The 22,053-nt window shown below is 34.5% G+C and overlaps 1 protein-coding gene across 47 annotated transcripts in view; it reads left to right on the top strand.

The window, feature by feature from the left end:
* PTPRD (protein tyrosine phosphatase receptor type D) overlaps positions 1–22,053 on the top strand; it is a 1,168,317-nt gene that overhangs the window by 594,051 nt on the left and 552,213 nt on the right. For all 47 annotated transcript variants that reach the window (XM_074533114.1, XM_074533153.1, XM_074533152.1 and 44 more), the window contains one exon: positions 13,780–13,802. The gene's annotated coding sequence lies outside the window, so the exon portion shown is untranslated. The remainder of the gene's footprint in view (positions 1–13,779; positions 13,803–22,053) is intronic.

Below are 22,053 nucleotides of genomic sequence, written 5' to 3'. Positions count from 1 at the left end.
CAAGGAAAAAATAAAGACAATATTTCTAGAACCAATGATTTGTCCCTGAAACCAAGTATCTTTCTAATCACAACAGAAATTTGTATAACTTGGTATTGAAAGCTGTGAAAAGTCAGCATCGTATAGCTTCATAACAGTGAATTTTACTGTAACTCACACTGTTTATGCTTCAGCTAACAGTTAGCCCTCAAGGGCAGCATTTTGGCAGAAGTGGAGGCACAGTCAGCTGAGAGCTTGTCTCAGCAATGGTGGGCACATTGCAGAGTCCCCAGCAGCGCTCACAGGCAGTTGAGAGGCCTATACCCACCATGAACTCCAGCGGGAGGATGAAGTTTTGTGGGTCAGGGTCTGCAATGGCCTCTGGGGCCACAAGCAGCAGTCTGCCCTTGCAGGAAGCATGCACTGGTAGGGAGGTTGCAGCAGGAGTAATGAGTCTGAGGGAGGAGACCAGCAGACCACATGTGTTTCCAGGCACTGCACTGCAAGAGCTGACACTGCTCTTCCAAGTTGCACTAAGGAAGCAGAGACAGCGCCTACGCTTGTTAGACTGGGAAATGGAGACAGCTGGGCTGGGATCTTGTGAACTCTAGCATCAGAAGGATTTTTCCTTCTCCACATGCACCTATGACTTACAGAACACCTTTGGGGACCCAGCACGGGCAAAGGAAGGACTTCCTCACAACAAAGACTTTGATCAGCCTGTGCCTGAGACCTGTGGCAGCACTGGCAGGATGAGGCAAGGAATGGTGGTGGAAGACTCCCTGTTGTGGGCATGCAGGCTGCTAAGCTGACTTGGTCTGTTAGAAGGGGACATTTGCTATACACTGAGGGGTTTGGTCCAGAACATCATGGATAGGCTGTCAAAGTTTGTTCACTTTGACAGTTGGTCAGACTATTATTCCACATTTCTTCTCCATAAGGGTACTAGCAATTTGTCTGGGAGATTTAAGACTTCCTGAGTAGTGACCATATATCTCCAGGGAATGAGGAGAAGGGCTTGGTGCATGGTGACTTCTGCCTGGTCTTCCTGGTGAATGGGAAAGCTTTGAGGAAAAATGAATGAATGTCGGAGGTCAAAAGCTGGTTGCATATTCGACATTGGCAATAGAGTTTTAATTTTTATGACCATGTGTCCTTTTTGAGGACTGCTTGGAAGACAAGGGATCTATCTGAATAAATGTCTGCTACATACTGTATTTATGAAGAACAAGCAAATGATGCCTTCTTCTGACAGCTTCACATCCATAAGCCCTTGTCTTCCAGAGAGAATTGACTCAGCCCAAAGTATGAGGGAAGGACAACACAAACAGGGCACAAGTACTTCAGGATCATTCTGAAGTGCACTGCCAACATCTTCTTGACACAGGCAATTAGGAAACCAGGAACAGGAGATGAACTACTGGACCTAGAACAGAACCGGAATAAAGCAAATTCTTCCTGTCTCCAAGACAGTAATTGAAAGTATTTGGGAAGCTACAGGCCAGTCAGCCTCATCTTGTTCCATGAGAGTTCATCTTGCTCACACATACAGTTGCTTACTTCTCCTCAGTTTAATTTGGTTTTGGTTCAGTTTTGTAAAAAAAGACAAAGTTCTTATTTATCTGCATGGTTTAACCTATAGCATCTTTAAGTCATGTTCAGTGGTATGAACAGCAGTGAAAAATTAAAAGCAAAAAAAATAATCCTCTTGAATGAGTTTAATATCCTGCCAAAAACTAGAAAAATTCATCTTGATAGCACTTAAGAAATTGTGGAATGATGTTAAGCTATTAGTGGTTATTTGGACCTTTTTTTTCTTTAATGTTATCCCTAGTATTTCGAGTTTAATATTCTTAACTAGTAGTTGTACTAAATATCAAACAACAGAAGATTTTAACAACTCTCTCAGGAAATTAGGAAAAAATAGAGCTCCTTTATTAGTCCACTGTGTTCACATAATTGGATCACTTGCCCTCTGCCACCGCTGAGTGAAACATTTGTATTGACTCACAGGTCAAGTATCTATTAAAATAGTGATAAATCAATCACCATCCTCGCCCTCATGCACAGAAGTACAGCAGCTCTGAAGTAATGACTGCTGTTCAACGACAGCTTAGTGGGCTTTTCTGTCTCACATAATGAGACAGAAATCTTGGGTAGTTAATTAAGGTACTGTATATCTGAACACCTTCATAAAAAGTCAGTGAATAGGTTGACACAAATCAAGGCGTGAATCCAAGAAACTGCAGGTGGGATGAAGTGCACAGAGCCTATCAAAGCTCATCACATTTGAAAGTCAAAGACATGAGTTACTCAGTTGGAAAATTCAAAATTATGTGTGCTTCTCTTCTCCTTGATTTTTATTGCTTTCTTCTGCACAGCATATAAGAGCCATGTGTACTGACTGTAATTTATACACTGAAGTGCAACGATGTTTTTATGTTTAGTTTATATAAACAGTTACAAACAGTATCCCACAACCTTTCTATTGCAATAATTCTCTGTAATTATTTTCTTTTACATTTTATTTGAGAGACAGTACTTGTTTGAATTGGCAGATTTTGCCAGCCTGTTTTTATTTCTTTAATAAATACAAAATGAAAATAATCTTGCAAGGTGGCAGGGTGCTTGGGGATGTCAGTGTAATTATTGCAGAGGACAGGAAGCATTCTCATCACATGATCAGTCTATTTATTGAAGAAAAAGTCCCTGGTGAGTTTTCTTCCTTTATGTTTTCAGAGCGTAGCTTTTACCTATTTATATTGTAGCCACTTATAGAAAATTCAGTTGGAATAAATATTTTGATCTCTGGTGCTTTTCTCATTCTCACTTTCCAAAATTACTAAAGCCATTTGAGATTACTCTTTAAGGAAAGTCTCAGGATAATAACAGGCTTCTCTAGAAGCAGTATTGGGATTTGGGACTCCATTAAATCATACAGAGCTCTCACTCACTGAATCCTGCATTAGACCATGCTGTAAAAATACATGAAGGACTGAAGAAAGCACAGGCAGTTTCTCTTTTGAAAACAACGCCTGAAATGCACAGCAATCACTTTCCTGTCTCATACACTTTGAAAGTGAACTCCATCATCTGCTCGTGATGGACTGTTACAAAGGCAGTCCAGAAGAAATGCTGTCACAATAGTGCTGTCAAATGAACATTTACTAGAGAATTGAAGTTTCCCCTGGCATAAGGAAATTCAGTCCTCTGACTGTTTTTATACTACATAATCTAGTTGTTCCATAACGTACCTAAGGACTAGGAAACTGCAGAAAAGCAATAGTATAATTTTAGTTCCTTTGGATCAGATGTTTTTTTCTCCAAACAGGAGAGCATTTTCTAAGTAGGAGTTTTCATCATATTCATTAAATAATTTTTAAAAATGCAATCCATTGATCTATGGCATTCATTAGACATTAAAACATTCAGTGCCTCTGATCTTCTTCAGTCATTGTTCTAAGCACTGCAATGGGCTGCTGAAGTGGGCCAGCCTAGTTAACCTCTAAGAGAACATTAGTAGTATTCAGCACTATGTTTATTTCTTTCCTGGAAAGATTATGAGAGATTTCAGGTCTTCAGTTACCCCCTTGTTTTTTTTTTTTTGATTGCTAAACAGAAGCCTGATACTTGAATTCTTTTTCTCTTTTAAAACACACAGTAACTGGTTTTTGTATCCAACTGATTTCTTGATTTTTTTACAGTTGAGATTTCAACACATTGTTTTGTCTAATGTGCGACACATGCATGCTTTGGCAACTGTTTTCTTTTTTTTTGGAAAACATAATTGCAAACATAAGCATTTTTTTTATCTGACAGTAATAAGCATGGAATAAAGAAAATCCACAGATCTGATCCCCAAGTGAGGGAACAAAACTAAAACCAAAACCATAATGGCTCTCCCTCTCTCCCTACCACTCTCCCACACATGCATCTTGAGTGTATTAGTTGAGAAGTTGGAAAATTCATTACGTATACATATAATGGAGACAATCATAATTTCACACTTTTTATAGTACAATGCCTTTTCTTCACATTGGCATGAAGTCATTGCAAGATGGCTAAAATAAAATGAAATTAGAACAGTCTTTCAGTCTTTCATTAGCTACACATTCTCAGGGTGATGGCTTTCACTACATTTCCTTCAGACTGATTTACCTTTTGATCTGTTTTCTATCCTTATTTGTAGACAGGCAGAAACTGTCCAAAAAAAGCCCAAAAAAAGGGGTAAAAAAGGGGTGATTATTCAACAATCCTACAGAAGTTTCATCAGTGCCAATGATTGTTCCTGCAAAAAAAATTTGAGATACACTAAAACGATGAATAACAATGAGATATAAATGTCTTGTATCATTTTTAATTAAGTGCTAAATTCTCACATTGTTTTGCTGTACCCACTTCTGCATTATCAGTATGTGGCTAAGCATTGTAAATCCCATTTCAAACAACAAAATTAGGGTATATAGAACTTGTAGACATTCTTAAATGACATTTTAAAGTTTGGAAGATCTTCATCTTCCTCAACTAAGATATTTAAGTGCATCAACATTCAGTTAAATAAATTTGTGTGTCACTGAAAAGTAAGGTAAAATTATAGTCCCCTTTTTAAATGAGGGCTTTAGGAACTCAGTATTAGTTTGAGGGTCAAAAAAACTTCCTTTTCTATGTACTTTCCAAATATTTTGCTAAATGTTACACATACATTTTATATTCTACTTTTCATATAAGGGCCAAAAAAAAATTAGGCTATAAATTCCTTTGTGTGTAAATGAAACATATGGACCTATGGTTTGAGATGACATTTTAGAAGCTTCATAATAAAGTGTACGTTCAAAATATGCATTGCTTAAAAAGGAGGAAAGCTGTACACAGAGATATGACATATCATGCATATTATTTATCTACTAATTAAAATTGTAGTGTCTTTGCAATTGGACTCCCATTTTATGCACACTGTTTATTATGTCTTTACTTAAATAATGGCCTTACATTCACTTTATTTTTTAATCTATGGTTATAGAATAAAATAAAGTATAAAATGTTCATAAACCTAGCAGTGCATGAATTCTAACAGAAATTGTTTTTAAAACATATATTATGTTACTATATTAAATAGAATGAAATTACTCTTTTGCTTCCTAGTTTACCCTAATTACTACACTCATAAACTACATAACTTCTGAGTCCAAGAAAATTAAACTATAATTAAGTAAATTTATTTTACACTCTATATTATATTTAAATGATAATTATTTTTACTTAATAATATATAAAATTTTACTTCTTATTAAATCATTATTTCCTTCACTTTTAGGTAAATAGAAGTTCATATTACTTAGAATGTATTAGACCAAAAAGTTTTAAGGAAAGAGGCGTAATAGCAACGAGAGTGATATTTATCTGTCTGTGAACCAACTAAAGACTATCTTTTAAGTATCTTGCCTTACAAAGTTAATGTAATTGGGCTTCTGTTCTAAAGGGCAGTTGAGCTGTCCCGTTCCATGTATGGTCAATAATTTACTTATTCTAAAATTATTAATTTCTTACTTTAATGTTTAAATACAAAATTAATGTTTCAGTGAGACTTCTAGGTATTCTCACCAAGCATCAAAGAGCCAGGTTTTGCTCTTGAAGGTAATGAAAATAGGCTAGTCTAGAAGTCTTTTTCTTTCCAAAGAAAGCAGCTTCGTCTGTCATTCCTCTGGACAGACTGTACAAGTCCTGTTGTTATGAGACTTGTGCCATAAGAAATCATCAATTTCTATCACATCCTGCAAGGAATGCAGTTCTAAATTGTTAATCTGCTATACAGTCAGCCATATATCTGAGTCCCCTGTGCTTCTTAATTCTAAGGTAGTCAAAGAACTTTCCATTTGAGCCTTTGGATATGTCCTAAAGGCAATATGTACAAAATTATCCATTCAGACACTGCCCTTAAGTCACTCATGGAAGATGGAGAATAATAAAGAGTTTTCAGCAAAATTTTCCATCAGAATTTCAGTTGTGAGCAACATCCATCCATAATTTCATCCAGAATTCATACTTAACAAGCACATGAGAAGTATATGTTGACAAGGTCAAGTGAAAGAGAATATGCCAGTTTCATCTATTTTAGTTTTATTATGATGCATGCATATTTCAAGCTGTCTTTAGAATTCACTCATTTAGGTTTTTTGGGTTTTTTCCTTGCTTTCCTATGCAAGAGCTATAGTCCATATAACTAAAAAGCAATATCTAATATTTTGCTATTTTCTGGTAAATATATGTGTTAGTAACTGGGCAAGGTACAAATAGATGCTTGATACAGGTCTCAAAATTTACCAAAATGTATAAGGGAGATGAAAAATTTTTTTAGCTGCAAGGTTTCCATTTTTCTGGGGAACATGCTGACTTTTCTAAACTATTTTCACCCAATATTTATATTATATTTTCACTCAATATTTATGTTAAGCAAGATCACTTGTTAATCAACACCTTTGTCATAACCTTTTCTGTACATCATGAACACAAAAGAGGTGATAATTACTTCCACAAGCCACAGAAAATTTTTCTTAGTTACAGATTTATTAAATATACTGAGCCACATGACTCACATTAATGGATACCAACAATATTGTACTCTTTAAAAAATGAAGAAAATTAAGATGAAATAGCTATATTTTATTTCTTCAATGAAACATATTTCAAGTGTCTTTTCAGATGTGCAAACATGTTTTCAAATTACTGTCACAATCTGACAGCAAGGCCATTTTTCACTTTTTGATGTTTTGCTTTCCCGTTCTTTGAGATATTCCAGTGCATCAGCTGTTGTATCAGCTGTGTCCAGTACCTGGCCATATGTGCACTACATGCTTGTTTTGTGAGAAATAAACCATCATGGAAGGTAAGTTCAGCTTACTATTTCAAAGCCTTGCACAACCAGACTCTGAAACTCTAACAAAATATTGCATTGCAGTAACATAGAAGTGTGCAGAGGATTTTTTTTTTTAATAAGAGGGGTAATAAACTGTAATAACAACCTGTTCAGGCTAGCTTGAATATCAGCTATTATTTATTCAAATTCTAGGTAAATGTAAAATGAACATAAAATAGGCAGTCTGATCATAAGAATTGTAATTCCAACTGATAAGCAGGATTTTTTTCTGGCGGGGGGGTAGGGGGAATAGTCTAGAGAGTCTCAAATAATATAATATATTATCAAACTATTTTTTTCTATGTCTCTCATCTATTTTACCATTGCAAGCTTTTTTAAAGGCTCTTCTTCACAACGCTGTGTTGTCCTGATTTTGGATCAGTGATTATTATAAATGTAACTGACAGTCTCATTTTTTCTTTATGGCAGTAGGTGGAACTCAATTAAAGTTCTATGCTATATATGTGTGTTTATATGATTGTGTATATATTTGTATATATATAAATATATATATGTGTGTGTGTGTGTGTGTGTGTGTGTACATATATATATGAAATGGTTAATGCCTCTGTAATGGTTTTAATTGAAACCAAAAAAAATTTTTATTAAAAGGTTTTTACTGTTTTTCTTCAATGATTTGATGCAAACATCTTCCAAGTCTCTGGAAAGATTTGTGTTTTCTAAAAAGGACTTCATCTATCATCTCTCTGTCCTTTATTAGGGGTTCATTTGGTGCTGAAAACACTAAAAAGTGTAAGCAGTAAAAGTCTTTTAAAGCTTGTTTTAACTTAATCACTTATATGAACTTTCATTTAGATGTAGTGTATAGTTAGGTATTTGCATATTTTCACAGGGAAACAAATGATGAATTTAGCTCTGTGATAAAATCAATTTTTAAAATAACCTACACTTATTGTTTTGTTCCACCTTAATACCAGACACCTCTTCTAGCTGCTTTAAATATTCCATGCTCAGTAGGTTGCAGTTGCTGGAAGTCATTCATCACTGACTAGTTTATATCCATGCTTTCCTACAAAGCCCATGACATTAAATGTTTCATCTGCGTCTCTGTAATGTTTACCCTTCTGAAGCATCTACTCTGTGTCCCTCTAATCTTTACCCTTCTGAAGCATCTGCTTGGAGCAGTGATATTTTCCATAGGTATCCTTTGTAGAGGGATAAAAATACGAATTTTAGAACAACATGGTGAATGAATGTTTATCATAAGGTTTTTTTCCTTTTCTAATCTCTTCTACTTTGCCATACCATGAACTAAATAGAAGGTCTCTATAATTTACAGCAATGAATTTTGCTACAAGCTCTAGGAACTAGTCTAAGATCTGCTTACAACACTAGCTCTTTTAGTGAGAAAACTGAGCACCTTTATGATTCCATATTCAACCTCGTCATTTCAGTTCCTGACTTGCTCCTTTTCAGTAACTGAACTTAATTAATTTTTATTCCAAAACATTTTCCCTTCTATAAGTTTGTCTCGATGTGTAAAAAAACTGGTTTTAGAAACACAACCTGTTAAATTATCATACTATCTCCAGCACAAAAAACTGTAATTATGTGACCAAACTACATATAAAACCAATACTTTTACTAAATTTGGTAAAGTGAGACAAGTATCTGGGGGGAAAGAAATCAAGTTTTAATGATTTCTGAACAGATTAAAAATATAGTATTTTTATCAAAATAATTTCTTTATGATTTTTCCTTTTATGATTTTCTGCAGCGAAATGTGTTTTTGGAATACCATATGTACCATACGTACATATGGTATTCCAGAAATGCCTCAGCACAGCTTCTTTGGTAGTTAAAAGGTCCATTTAAGGTTTTACTCTAGATAGAAGATAATAGTGTTTTAAACAGGCAGTGACCTAGAAATTATAATTCATATTCTGGCAGTTCTCCAAATGTTGAAGTTATTTATATCTGATATTTTAAATATTAAACCAGCAGATTTATACTATCAAAACCATAGGGATCCTACCTAAACTTTTTTCCAGTCACCAATTTTAATAGTATTCCTTACTATCAAGAGTGCAGACCACACATGAAACCATTTGTTTAGCCAAACATTGTCCAGATTGAACTTTTCCAGTATTTCTTACAGTTCAATATAAAACACATACATGCACAAAATTTAAAAAAACCCACCAAACAAACAAATTCCACAAGGATTCATTTTATATAAATTAATCATAAAGTGATTGTTTCTTCCTTATATTAAAATAGTCAACAATATTGCCTTGTTTTCAATCTAGTTTATTTATCTTAATAGTATTTTCAGTCACATTTCTTAGCAGGATATAAAAATTAAAGAGAAAACGTAAAGCAGGTTCTTTTTTTTTCTCATTGCAAAGCTTTTTCAAAAAACAAACAGGTTATCTTATTCTAAATAAGCATCACGTTTTTCAGAATTCCTAATAACAAGAAATATTGTTGCACACTTTGATACAATGGATAACAACCCAAATCCAGAAAATATCCATATTGGTCTCATGACGTCAGAAAGACTAGAGGAGACAACTGGTATTATGACCATGGAGAGTGTTCTCTGTAGAGAATATTTGATTTTTTAATGATAGGTTGAATCAGGATTGGTTATTCACCACTTGAATGAAATAAAACAGTTATGCTGGCACACAACCAGAAGTATGAAGCTGAAATTAATTTAATATTTGCTGTGTTTTATTTTTTGAAAGCGACTATTGAAAGAAAGATCAGCTAAAACATACAACATACAACATGTAACATTTTTCCATCACTGTATTCTAAAATCTCCCAAGTATATTCCATGTCTTGCGTTTGATTATCCCTTTAATGACCACCATCTGGGAAAAAAAAATGCAATATAAAACTTGAGTTACACTCATAGCATTAAATTATCATGCTGACTTGTCTTCAAGGAAGAAAATGCTGAGCAATACAAAAATATCTTGACTGCTGAATTAGCCAAAAATAATGAGAATAAATTTTAAAATCTGCAATCCAATCTATCCCAAACTCACTGAATTGTATTTCTGAATAAATGTGAAAAAGACAATAAAAATAATTCAAATATATACTTGGGAAGAAAAGCTATCAATTGATAAGAAATTGGAACTAAATGTAACTGCAGTTACTTATAGAACATAATTTTTATCACATGAAGTGAAATAATTCCCCCAATCAGTTTTGTTCTCATGTAAAATGAATAGGGCTATAGACATCCAGTTTTTGAAGTTTCAATAGAATTGTTGTAATTAAGGGTCACAGGAACATATAGTTTATGAAGTCAAGAAAACAAACTAACACTACAGACCCAGAGTCAAGTAGGGGTACAAGATGATAGTGCAGAACTAGCCCAAAGTTGTTTATAGCTACTCAGTTAATCACAGCTTTTATATTGTTTCATAACTCCAAACTCCATTAGCCAGGAAGGATTGCTGGTTTTGTGATGCAAGTATTGAACTGAAGGCAGGCAGCATGCAAGATGGGATCATCCAAGGCCTCATTATCTAAAACACTTTAAGCCCCATGTAATTTCAACCCTTTAAAAAAAATTATTTCCAGAATCTTAATCCAATCTCATAGGCAGTGAAGCTGTGATAGTCAATATTCCAATGACAGAGCAAGTGCAGTATCAAAATTGTGTCTGGAAAGGCTTGGAAAGGCACATTTTCTTTTGAAGTTATTTCATTAACTTAATGATCCACAGCAAAAGTTCTATGAATAGCTAGAATGGCAAAACATTGGAGAAGAGATACCCACTACATGTAAGAAAATTTCAAAGAAACAATCATTCAATTATAAATAAATCTTACTTCTCTGTTTTCTCTTTCTAGTTTTCTGTCTGATCAGAATAAGCATGAAATACAGTTCTAAGCTGAGAAAAAAGGAATAAGGCCAGGTCTGCTTTAAGCTAAGTCACCATAAATACAAAGAAAGAAAAGTGAGAGGAAACTCAATGATTTGTTAAGATGTCCTTGTACTTATGAAAACTTCATATTTCTACATAATAGGAGAAATTTGTAAATGTGGCACTTGACTCTATACTTGATATTTCAGTCACTGTAATTCTTGCTTTGTAGGATACACAGATAATGATCCTGCCTTAATAGTATCTAGTATGACTCTCCTTAAGTGTCGCTGACAAGAGCCTTCCACCAATAACTTCATTACCAGATAATCATAAAAAAGTTTGGGTTGGAAGGGACCCTAAAGATCATCTTGTTCCATCCTCTCTTCCAAGGGCATGAAAATCTTCCACTAGACCAGTTTACTCAAAATCCCACCCAGTATAGTCTTGAACGCCTCCAGGGGTGGGGAGCCCGCATCATCTCTGGGACAATCTGTTCCAGTGCCTCACCATCCCTACATCTCCTACTCTCCTTCATCCTAGGGTTATTCCCCCTTGTCCTGTCACTGTGTGCCCTTGTGAAGAGACCCTCTTTAGCTTTCTTGTAGGCGCCCAGTAGGGAATAAAGGCCACTTGAGGGTCCTCTCCATGCTGAACAGCCCTAGCTCTCTCAGCCTGTCGTCACAGGTGACCTGCTCAAACTCCTAAAATCAAAGCAGTGACTCTGGACTGGGGCCAGCAGGTCAACACCTTTCTTGTGTTGGAGGTCCCAGACCTGGACACTCCAAAGCAGGTCATCTCAGAAGAGCAGGTCACTCTACCGGAGGGTGTAGTATTGACTTCAGTTTAGAGGTCTGTTAGGTTTTGTCTTCCTTATCAGCAATACTTTTAAAACCCTCTGATTCTTCTACTCAGGGACCAGTGCATTCAGGGCACCTGAAACTATCAAACAAATTTATCTCTTTCCTTCCTCGCTGATAATTTCTCCTAAATTATTTGTAACTGTCATATCTAGTCTCTTCACTGAATGATGTTCTGCACAATGTGGCTGCTATGCTCAATCAAATTAATTTTCAATACTGACTCCCACCGGCTACACAAATAAAGATGAAATAAAGCCCATAAACTGATACATGCTAAAGCCCAAAGTACCAAAAAAAAACACCTCAAAAAACCCTCATAAGATATCTTACCATTCATAAAAAAGAAAGAAATCTATGAATTATGTAATTAGGATTTTCAACAGAACTGGAGGAACGCCACAGAGAAATTGATTCCAAAATTAGTATAGGCTACTTGTTTGCCCTGCCTTCCTAGGAAATCTTTTCCAAACTATGAGATGTATTTTTAGAAAAGTAAAGCAAATGAATAAAAATATTAAAAAATACATCATATACTCTAGAGAGCTGTTATTATAGGGAAAACATGATATTGAGTCTAAGCAACAGTTTGAAAAAAAGTGGTGGGATTAAGTTTTAAGGAGTTTACGAGATTAGTTCAGGTTCATCAAAAATATGAAATTCTAATTCCATAAACTTGCTCTTTTCCTTAAGGCTTTGAGAATTTTTCTGACAGTATTGTAACTATATCAAGTAAGTGACAGAATACAAAGGAAGAGTGGAGAGTGGGTTGTTTTTATCTCCTGCAGAGGTGTTAATAGGAAAGAAGATGATATTTGTCTGCTTTATTTAGACATAAATATGAAGTGGATTTCTGAAAGAGTCTAAGCCTCATAAGGACGGTTTTTGCAGGACACTTAAGTAAAATAAAATTATGATTATCTGTTGCAGATTAAATTCCAAAATATAGTTTTGAAAAGTTGTCAAGTATAATCCATTGATTAATGACAAAATTATAAAAAAACAAAACAAAACAAAAAGCCCAGAAACCTGCAATCCAGGTGACTTGGACTCTTTTTCTCTTGTATAGAGATTTTACCCAGTCATTTTTTAACAGCTATAGCTATCTATTTGACAATTCCTTTTTCTTTATATTTTAAATCACTCTTAAAGTTCACAGACAACTGTAGTTTGGTGCACAAACTAAATTAAAGTATGTCAAATATGTAATATGATACAGATATTGGTATTGATAGTGCCTGAGACCATCAAAATAGGAGAAAAAAAATTAAATCCTATGCCTATACCCTTCTTACCATGTCTTACAAGGTTTTCTCACTCCACCTCCAAGGAAGTAACTGAAGAGAAGAGAATAAATTTCTTATGTAAATAGTCAAGATTGTGGCTTTTGTACTATGTAGTTTAGGAAATTTGCAGAGCTAAACGAATTTAAATCCTCTTGGAAATCTCTTGTAATTGTTTGTGGTTTGTAGTAGGTAGATTTCACTTCTGATATATTTTATTAAAAAGTAATTTTAGAATGTGTCTTTCCTGATCTTCACTCCCTAATTTTTCAGACTTCTGACACTGCTGGGAAAGTGTATGATGTAGAGTCATTGCATCAGGAGCAGCAGAGTACACATGTAGCAGTAATGGCAGGACATTAGTAGAGCAGCAGAGTAATGGCAGGACACATTAACAAGTCAACTGAAATGAAGATGACTGATAACATGACTGAGAAAGAAACTAAAAAACCCATATATTAATGTTTCAAAAAAAGAAAGTTTAATTTGTTTTATTGTTTAATTGATTGAAAGACAGGGCTCAAACTTCAATCTAGTGACTTTATTAAAGTATTTTTGAACTTCAGTTTCATGTATTTTTAAAATTTCTTTGTTATCTGCAAATTGGAGCACAGATTCTCCTAGTTATCATTCTCTCCTATGATAATACCTCATTTTATGGAGTAAGCTGTCATAAAAATATTTTAATAAATTGCAAAATCTTCTTATAGCTGGAGATCACATACAGGAAAAATGTTTATTTTCTCTCTATAACAAGGGAACATTCTTTTTTATATAATTTTTCTTCTAATCAAACTTGTGAACTTGTTTTCTGTGAATTATTTGCTAAACAATGTCAAATGTTTTCCTTTCTGTGCCCTTCTCTAAAAATCTTTCCCTTTCTCTCTTTTTTAACAGGAGTTGGAATTCACAAAGTTGAGGTAGGAAACTCATTTTATTACTGGGTAATTTAACTAATTTACTAAAGCCAAAGGTACTAAAGTTTTATGATGTTCTTGTGATTTGCGTCTAGCAGTTATTCACTATGGCAACTTACAGAGAAGGTTTACAGTCAGCAAAAAATCTCTTTTCTACAATATAGAGAAGTACTGTGGATTCTTCCTGTCATTGGCCAGTTGGATAATATTTTCATCTAAAATAATCAATTATTTTTTATGTGTTTATAAATAGTTCTGAAGTATAATGGTGTTATCTAACTCCTGTCTTTCCAGTGATGCTGAAGATTTCCTGTAATTAATTTTTGACTTTTATCTGGAGGAAAACAGAAAGTTTTTAGGGAATTGTAACTTCACTGGGCAGTGGAACACACCCTTTTTTCTTTATAGAACTTCAAAATTGTCTTTAAACAAAAAAAGAAACAGAAGATGGTGCTCCTGATTAAAGACAGTTTTGAACCTGCTTTTTCTACATAGATATGAGATAAAACTGAGTATAGAAAAAAAACATATAGAAATCAACATGTTCTTTTGTAATGATGTCACACAGAATTGGAAGCACTCTTTAATTAACATGTAGAGAGAGAACGTAAAGAATGCTTTTAGAGAATACTCTATTTTCACCTAGATTCCTAGCATGGAAGGGTAAGAGTGTATAGAAGCTTACATGCCACTGCACAAACAATAAGCAAATGTCCCAGAATTCCCTTTAGGAATCTCTTCACCCTACTGATACACTCTGTCTTCAAATCTTATAGTTCCTCTGCTCCAGCATCTGAAAAGAGATCTTAGGGACTATTCTGAGTGGTTGCTTGAAGAGAAGCTACCTAGAAAACAATAATAAATTTATGTTTGGAAATTAGGAAGTCATAAGAAAAATAATTATATCTGCAAAAAATTCCATTCTAGTTAATAATCGCTGTTGTTCACTCTGTTATTTAAAAACCAAAGAAGAGGAAGCAAGGGACAGTGCAGAGAACAAGATTTAACCAGAGAGCAAGCCCTTTGCTTCTGGATATCAGGTGCTGGTGGTGATCCAGCATTTCTCAAGAAGCCACTTGATTAGACCAAATTCAGATTCCCTCCAGTTTGCTGGCTGAGATATCAGTGGGAAGGAATATGCATCAACAAAGCAAAGTCTTTAGTATTTTGCAATTTAAATGTGGGACTATAGGGAATTAAAGAAAATTGAGTTTGCTCACACGACCAGTAAGCAACCTGAAGAAATAACTGACTTAACCACTGAGCTGAGTCCTTCAGGTCCACCAAACCAGATCTCCCTCCCATTTGCAAAGCACAGCCCAAGACAGAATTTGCCTGACTGTGGGGTATATGTGAAAGAACTCTATCTATATTTTGAACACATTTTATGCTTCTTCATAGAATTATATGTGTGTCCTAACAATATTCTTTTGTATGTCAGTCTTTATCTACATACTGGTGTTCTCTCTTCCATGTATCAGTATAACATGATGGCAACAGAAATCTCCCACCTGTAACAATTGATATTATAGCGGAAATCAACACACATCTTAGACTAAGTATTCCAGGGAAAGCAAAAATTTGCCTTAGTTATTATGAACAACTACTTAGGTTTCTGATACAGTTAATAGATTTAACTGTTATTTAAAACCTTCAGGAAAGGTCAGGTTTAGCTCACACACTACATTATAAAAATTATTGTTTTCATGTTTAAGGATCAGGACCTCTGTTTGGGATAGAAATTAATCCATTAGTTATCAGCGTACAATTTCTATAGATAATTACATATACATATCTATTTTTATCTCACAGATTCCTTAACCTTTTAACCATAATAAAAGCCATTAACTGATTCAAATAGTCTTTTTGCTTCTTCATCCTGCAGATATCTTATAATGTTTTCATTCTCAAAATTATATTTACAGACAGTTTGGGCAGGTGTATGAAAAAGGTCAAAGTGAAATACCAGCATACTTAACAAATATATTTCTGCACTCTGTCACAAAAATTCTTTTGGTTGCATAGCAACAGCCTTTTTAATTACTACTTGAAATCTAGATTTTAATAACTTAATTAGTATTTTTCTTCATTAAACTGTTTCACCCAATGAATTTAATGTATTCAATGCATTCCTTATTTTTAAATGGTCCTTTTACTCTCCCTTCTTTGTCCTTCCAGCATCTTTAGCTATGTATTAGAGACTAAAACCCTCATTAGTTTCATATCAAAAACCACAATCGAAAGGAACCAGCCTTATGCAATAAGCAAAGAGACATCTTAGATAGTCTTTGTAGCTGAAATTGTTTGAGCTCAGGTAAGCATTAGTGAAGCCAGTCTGGCTTCATAAAACTAGGGCTTTCAGTGCCAAAACTTCAGGGGCATGTTTTGCGTGACCTGCCTTTAGTGGTAGGGATGTTAGTGCTTTTGAAACTGTTTATCTCAAACTATTTATCTTAGGTAACCAGAAATATAGTTCCTCATCAAAAACCCTCAGATATTGCTCTCTATTAACACATTGCTGAGAAGCTGAAGCCTACAAGAACCAAATACTGTAAGAATAATTATGTAAGGGGGAAGGAGATATTATCTAAACAGCTGCAGAACGCATCCACTTTTGCTCTAAGGAGCAACAGCAGACTCACAGTGCAGGTTAAAGTTGCCAGCAGAGCAAAGGTGCTATCACCACCAGCAGTCAAGGTCTATACGCAAAGAGGGAAAAAATACATGGTGGCAGACACCAAAGCATTCAGCATGTTTACTGGGTATGAGGAAAGAAGATAAAGGAAACATTCCATACTAAATAGCTCTCTTAGCAGCAGTGGCTTCTGTAATGGCAGGCAGCAAGAAACTTTTACTTGGCAGGAGAATGTATGTGATTTTTGTTTTCTGTGTCTCTATGTCTGCGTAAATTCTGAGATACCATTTGTTGAAGAACATTAGTTTTTAAAGCTCTTTAAAATTTTAGAAACATTTATGTTTTCATTATCCATTTATATTTTGAAGAAATATGCATTTCTCTCTTATTGCCCCAAATTAAACCTTAATCGAAATTCATATTTGTATATGATAGACTTAAATATCTGAGTATCTGAAAGAGATACTGTCTCTGTTAGACATGTAAGTGGTTTATGAAAGTGTTCTGATATATTTAGCATTTCAAATATCATTTACTGAAATCTAAGAAGGTATTGTTTGACAGGTAGATTTGCAAATCTAAAAAAGTCTCTTTTCTGCTCAAATACAAAGAGTTGTACTTTAATGATTCCTAAGAACCTGAATCTTCACCGCAGTGCTTTCTTTCACTACCTGAAGTATTAATCTAACATAATTTTAATTATTGTTATGTTTAAAACCTTTACAATGTTCATGTCTGTTTCTTCACCATCCAGTCTAGTATTTGCATTTCCTTCTTTCTCATCCACGTTGCATTTTCATAGCAATTTTGAGATTATCATGCATCATTTTAAGACATTTTACAGGTGATTTGTTTAAAAAAAACACCAAAGAAGACAACCTTAGCCTTGTGGGTAAAACATAAAAAAATTAAACTCCTTGGTTCATTATCTCTCTCATTACAACATGTTTCTCTAAATAGGATTAATAGACTACCTACCACAGGTTTTCTGCACTGATTGCACATGAATTTGTGGATGCTAATATTCAAGGACATTAAAACCAAAATAAAAGAAATTAGATGCTTTCAAATAAGTGATACTTTAACGTTTGGTCCCATAAAATAAAATAAACATTACAAAAAATTAAGCCTATAAACATCAGGAAGATGGATAAGTTGACACACCATTCTGCATATCTCTGTTTAATAATATTATATTTCATTTCCCATGCTAAGAAAACAGCCATTACCCAAAGCAGCCACTCGTAAACAGCCATTGTGAACAGATTGCATCCTTGTTGGTGGTATGATAATTGAAATAAGTTTACCAGTCTTTTATGAGAAAATACCAGATGTATAAAATACCTATTAATCAACTCACTCAGTTTTGCGAACATCAGTTTTAATACCAATAGCTACCAAAGAATAAATAGAATTAGAAGGAAAATATAAAAGGATTTACAAAATGGCTCAACAACATGTTGCATTGCTTGCAGGGATAGAGGTAAAGGAGAAAACAGTCTAGGCTAAAAGGATTGTAGCCTTTGGGCTTTGCTTATGGGCATTGATTTCACTGTTTATACCTGTCTGCTTTTGAGACTCTGCAATGTCTGTCCTATAAACCTGTTATAAAGCAACTTCGTGAACAATAGCAGAAAGGGAGAGCTGCCCATCAGTCTTTCAGATATTTGTTTCTCTTCTGTAATAATTGTAAATTCAATTGTCAATGTCTACTTTTGCATTTGTGAAATAGGCTTCAAAGGCATTACTTGTCATAGAGTAAGCTGAGCTAATGTTACTAGTCTAGTTTATCTTCCTGAACAAGTTTTGAGTTTACATTTTCTTTCTCCTTTTTTTTCCTTTTCTTTTTTTTTTTTTTTTTTTTTTGAGCAGGGAGAGAAGTGGGGTTTTTTGCTTATTATTATCAAATGCTTTAGAAATTTGAGATTCATCCTGAATTTGTTTGTTTGATTTTTTTGTTTGCATTTTTTTTTATTAAGAGGAAAGATAAAATTCTCCTGTAATGTTTTTGTACTCTCATTGCAAAACTCACCTCTTCTCACTCATACACTGTTTCTATCTACAAACACTGCTGTCTATGCAGGAAATGTACTTAGCTGGTGATAGAAGCCATATAAAAATATGGGTAAATCAGTTGCTGTTACTTAGGTAATGACAGCAGCCAAAAGAGCTGTAGCATTTGCTTGCTGCTTCACTAGTCTTTACAAGTTGTAGGAAACCTGTACTGCATTGACCTTTGGCCAGAGATTACACACACAGAGAGTCTTTTTGCATTGCTTGAAGTTCTAAGAGCATTTTGGAATAGGCAACTCAGTGGAGTGACCAAATTACTTTTCTGACTCCAGGAAAACCAGTTCAGCTGGCCTTTTTCAGCCAGTGGTGCAAGTAAATAGGACTAGTTTGGCAAAAGGAAACAGATCAAACTAAAGATTTGTTGGCATTGAAGAGGAACTGCCTTCAGACCACCTCTAGGTCTGGTTTTGCATTTGGTGCTTTCTTAGAGCATATGTCTTGGTTATTTCTAGTGAAAAGACTACAATTCTTCCACCTTAGGAGTATGACATGCAAAAGCAACACTATGAGATTTCAAATAAAGACATCCACAGTTAAGAACTTACTTTTGCTCTACTTTTACTTAGAAGCCAATGGAATAATAACGTATTTGCAGATAAGTAGGCTATGAAAATGTCAGTGTACATTCTCAATTACTACTGTTACTTAGAAAAATATTTTGCTTGTGCTACAGGAATCAAAGTACATCAGTGAGTTTGAGTATGAATTGTGATCAAGCTATATCTGAATACTTCTTTATATTAACAAATCTGTGTATAAAAAGCAAACTATCAACAGTGTGACTGATACCTTTGATTCAGTGAAAATAAAAGGGGGCATATATAAATAAAATACTTTTCTGGCAGATGAACAGTAAAGAGGGAAAATATATCCACATTTAGCTAACTAATTAACCAACTGAGGCACTGGCATTGACCAAGGACATGGAAGGACAAGGATGTAACTTTTGATAAACGTGCTCAGTGGCAATAAAGATTAGCTCTGTAAGACTCCTGGCATTGAAATCAATACTAATCTGTTACTAAGGAACTGCTCATCCAGTCAGAAGTTACATGGAAATCTGGTTGCCTGCCCTTAAGACATACACAGAAACATATGACATGCATACAGTTGTTCATAGAGCTTTAGATACATAACTTTTAGATATTGTGGTACCTCATATAAATTTTTTTGGCATGCAATTTTTTAAGTTTATGGCACGAAAAGGAGATGGGGGCTGCTGCCAAGTTCAGTGAGTTGGACACTGATTATTTCAGACATTTTGAATATTGCCCTTAAGAGGATAATCTGTCTCTGACTTCTATGAACGTGCACAATATTACTGCCTGTGTAGGTTCACCCACTCCTCGGATGAGTACATTTCAATATATATTTAAACATTGACAAGAACATCATTTATTATTCTCACCCCTCTAGAATGTATAGCTTATAGCAGTTTGCCCCACCCATCTTGATATCATTCAAGAGCTGTTCTTGGCAGCTCATCAGAGAACCAGAGCCCAGACCAGTAGGCAGCTGAAGCAATCGCTGGTGGAGCCCTGATCACAGAAAATCTTTCTAGGTGAGATTGTTGTGCACCTATCAATAAGGAAAACTGCTTTCACATCCATCTAGGGTCTTCACCAGATTCTTGGCACACAAAACCCCCTTATTAACTTGCATCTTAATATCTTTATTCTACTAAATACACCATTTTATAACAGCAGGAATTTAAAAACATAACTTCTGAAGGATTTTTTGATAAAATGAAAGACATCTTGCATAAGAAAAGTGAAAAAAGGCATATTGCAGTTCTAACAAGTACTGTTTGAGTGATATCAAGTCATTTACTGACCTCTTTTCCCTTATAATAATATCACTTCTGTTCCCTAAGTGACATTACTTTGGCGCACCAATATTCTAGAGCCATTCTGCTGCATTGTGTGTGCAGCCATTGAGATATATAATCCTTGCAATGAATTAAATGAAAAACTAACCAGAAAAGTAGTATATATTACAAGCATAATAACTGGCTTGAAAGTGTATCCTGGGGTTTCAGATGATGTCATAATCTGCTACAGCAAATTTAATAGCATTGTTGCCTGGAAGCTAAGCCATTATACTATGTTTAATTTCACTAAGATGTAAATTACATGGTTCAGCGTTGCATAGTACTGGCTACCGCCATTGTAGATTCTTGTTCTTGCAGCTGTCAGGAATTCTAATATTTAAGGGGATTTAGTTTACCTGTTAGTCTACAGCCTTTATAGCTTTTAAAAAATAATATTTTACACTCCCTTATTTGCAATTAGTCCCCCCCTCCGATCTCAGAATTTATCTTTTTTCCAAAAATAATAACAGAATTATAGGCTGGCTCTTCGAAATATATTAGTAAATATTCAATCCTTAAAGAAGAGAAAAGCAATAAGGCTTGAGAGTGACATCTTGCCTCTTATCACATTTTATTTTAGTGAGCCTTCAAGTAAAAAAGAAAATGCTTTCCTTACAGAGTAATAGCCAGCTTGGCTGTTTATATTCCATCTTTTACAGTAATTTCCAGAATGAAACCTGAGGAAACATACTGTATTACCACTTGACTTTTACCAGAAAACTTTTAAATAAAACTTGCTCCCAATAAGTAGATCAAAACTTCTGTTGTAATCTGAAATTTTCAGCTGAACTACGTAGGAAAATATCTTAGTTGACATGCATAAAGTGTAATAGATGTATCTTTAAAGAAGTACACATATTTTCTACTGTTAAATACTAATGCAGTAATTGGCTATTAGCATCTAGACATGAGCTTTAATAGAGATGATTTATTGCCAACCTATTGTGAGTACTGTGATATACGGCAATGAAAATGCTGTTAGGGGCTTATTGTTTGTTCTTTTATATGTTGGAAAGTTTAAAAATTCTTATCCTTGCACATCTATGTATTTTTCTCTCTGCACTTGTCTGTGGATGGATAATTTACCTACCTACGATGCTTGCCAATTCCATTCTTCTGACAACATAATTGATTTCAGGCAAGCTTATGCATATATGGGAACTCAGTGAAAATTTTAGATTAGTTTTTAAAAGCAAGTATTGCTAACAAAGGGATTATTCAAAACAGAGATATTCTTGAGAAGACATAAAACAAATCAAGAGAAGCTGGTGTCAGTTATTAGCCACACACAATTAAAAATAATCTAATCTTTGTTTTAAAAACTGAAATGTAAATATTAATATTCCAGTGGCTCACATTTACAAAAATATGCTCATATTTGCTGCTGTCAGTAGCCTTTGTTCATGTAGCAAAACCATTGACTAGCTTTTGAATCCGGCTGTATTTATGTGCTTATTGTAACTGTTGTGATCTACTGACACAGCTTCCCATCCTTATATCACAGCTGAGGTTTAGCAGGCATTCAGTGGCTCTCTGAGAGAAGGCATACTTCTGTCAGTGCTCTGAATCATTTCTGTGATTTCCAGTCAATTTAAACAGAAATTAAAGTGCTTTATCAGAAAATTATTCTAAAAATATCCATAAGATCTCTTTGAAATTGTCTGAATTTGTCTTTG

The sequence above is a fragment of the Zonotrichia albicollis genome, chromosome Z, assembly GCF_047830755.1.
Source record: "Zonotrichia albicollis isolate bZonAlb1 chromosome Z, bZonAlb1.hap1, whole genome shotgun sequence".
Classification (NCBI taxonomy): Eukaryota; Metazoa; Chordata; class Aves; order Passeriformes; family Passerellidae; genus Zonotrichia; species Zonotrichia albicollis.
This window is presented reverse-complemented; position numbering and strand designations above follow the sequence as displayed.